The sequence below is a fragment of the Tenrec ecaudatus genome, unplaced genomic scaffold (genome assembly GCF_050624435.1).
Source record: "Tenrec ecaudatus isolate mTenEca1 unplaced genomic scaffold, mTenEca1.hap1 Scaffold_56, whole genome shotgun sequence".
Taxonomy (NCBI): domain Eukaryota; kingdom Metazoa; phylum Chordata; class Mammalia; order Afrosoricida; family Tenrecidae; genus Tenrec; species Tenrec ecaudatus.
In genome coordinates, this window is record NW_027459472.1 from 710179 (window position 1) to 712920 (window position 2742).

Here is a 2742-nt window from a genome sequence, read left to right on the forward strand (position 1 = left end):
GGGAGTTAGGAGTGGAGACCCAGACCCATATGATTGTCATTGGTTCCCTCTTTTTATCCCACTTTCCCCTTATCCTTATGGTATCACTACTCTCATTATTTGTCCTGATGGGTTTATCTCTCCTGGATTCCCTGTGATTCCAGTTCTTATCTGTACCAGTGTACATCCTCTGGTCTAGCCAGATTTCAAAGGTAGCTTCGGGATCATGGTAGTAGGGGGGAGGAAGAACAAAGAGCTGGATGAAAGTTGTATGTTTCTTCAGTGGTATATTGCACACTGACTGGCTGCTTTCCTCCCCATAACCCTTCTGTAAGAGGATGTCCAGTTGCCTACAGATGGGTCTTGGGTCTCCACTCTGAACTCCCCCTCATTCACAATGATATGATTTTTCCTCTTTGATTCCTGATACCTAATTCCACTGAAAGCTTGTGTTCACACAGGCCGGTGTGCTTCTTCCATGTGGGCTTTATTGCTTCTGAGCTAGATGGCAGCTTGTTTATCTTCAAGCCTTTGAGACCCAGATGTTTTATCTTTTGATACCCGGTTATCTTAAGCTTTCTTTACCACATTTGCTTATATACCGCTTTGTCTTCAGCAATCCTGTCAGGAAGGCAAGCATCATGGAATGCCAGATTAATAGAACAAAGTGTTCTGGCTTTGAGGGAGTACTTGAGTAGAGGCCCAATGTCCATCTGCTACCTTAATACTAAACCTATAAATATATGCACATCATCATATATAAATATATTTATATATATACATGCCTGTATTTAGCTGTCTATAAATGCCCTTTGCCTCCTAGTTCTTGCCTCTATTTCCTATTCCTTTCCTCATGTCCCACTCTCATTCTCAGCCTTCATTTGGGGTTCAGTAATTCCTCTTAGTTACTTTGCCCTTTTTCAAGCCCTTCCTGGTCTCCCACTCCCTCCTTGCCATTGATTTTGGATCATTTGTTGTTCCTATGCCCCTGGGTTTGTAAACACATACTTCCTTTCCCATACTCCCCCTCTCCCAGATAATCCCGGAACTGCCGATTCCATTGTTTTTCCTCCAGATTCTTTGTCCCGCCTAACTTATCTGGATAGACCCACAGAGATAATAATATGCACAAAAAATAATACAGCAAAAAAAGCAACAAAAGAAACAAAACAACAACAAAAAGAAAAGCCTATGAATCAGCAGTTCTCAACTTGTGGGTCGTGACCCCTTTGGGGGGGATCGAATGCCACTTTCACAGGAGTTGCCTGATTTATAACAGTAGCAAAATTACAGTTATGAAGTAGCAACAAAAATAATTCTATGGCTGGGGGGGTCACCACAACATGAGAAACTCTATTAGAGGTTCCTGGCATTAGGAAGTTTGAGAACCACTGCTGTAATAGTTCAGTCTCTTTGTTGACCTTTAGGAGTGTTTTCTGGTGGAGTGTGATGAGGTGCCACTCTCTGGCCCCAAAGTTTATTTTTCATATTACCTTGGGACTCAATGCTCTGCTCCCCTTGCTGTTCTGTCACACACCTTTAGTGTTTTGCCTCGGTGTCGTGGGGTCAGATTGGACACAATTCCCAGTGTCTCCAGTGTTGTTCCCCATAGTGCTATGGGTCAGTGAGGGATGTCGTGCCTTGTAGTGGGGCCAGCCCTATAGTCCTCTCTCTGTATTGACTGTTCTGAGCTGGGATATCGTCCTCAGGGCTTGGTGGCCCAGCATGTGCCCCAGCATGTGCCCCGCTCTCTCTTCCACCCCCTTCCTTTGCACCTGTGTGCTCTGATCAGACATGTCCCTCTCCCTGAGCTGTAGTTTCAGTGTGGTCCTCTGAAGTACATTCTTCTGGGCGGAGGGGAGACTATCCACGTAGTTGGGATTGTGGTCAGCCCCTCAAACCTCTCTATTGGTTCCCTTCTTCATGCTAGTATGTTTCATTCATGTCATGTTGCACCGGCTGAACTCTGGCCCCTCTTTCCCTGTGGAGATAAACTATACCCTCCTCTTGGGTGGTTAGTACCCTGTTGTCCTGCATCTCATGTCTTTTTCCTTTTTCCTTTTTGCTCCCTCATTTTGAATTCGTTTCCATATGTATCCCTAAATTTGGGCTGGCCCCTGCCATACTACCTGGACCTCGCCACAGGAATGTTTGTATACACGAGCTTTTCGCCTATGCCCCTTTTGCATAAAATAAAAATTTTGATTTAAAATTTGCTCAAACTATTAGGAAAGTTGGGGAGGTAGAGGGGTAAGGAAGTGGTGTTAACAAATACAGGGACAAGGGATCAACATGGGACCCAAAATGGTAGTGAGGGGAGAGTGGCAGGCCTGGTGGGGAATGAGCAAGGGTAAGGTTGCATAGAGAAAAGGTATAGCTGTAGCCTAGGTGGGGACGGAGCATGGTAGTAGGGCACGAGGGAAGTCAAGGGAGATGGAGGAAAGAGCTAGGAGTCAAGGGGCATTTATGGAGGTCTACACAAAGACATGTACATGCAAATATATATATATATATGTATATATATATATATATGTATATATATATATATATATATATATATATATGGAAATAGATCTATGTGCCTATATTTATAGGTTTAGTATTAAGGTGGCGGAAGGACCTTGGGGCTCTACTCAGGCACTCCCTCAATGCATGACTACTTTCTTTTATTAAATTGGCACTCTACAATGCTTACCCTCCCGACACAACTGCTGAAGCCAAAGCGGGTGAACAAGTAAATGTGGTGAAGAAAGGTGATGGTGC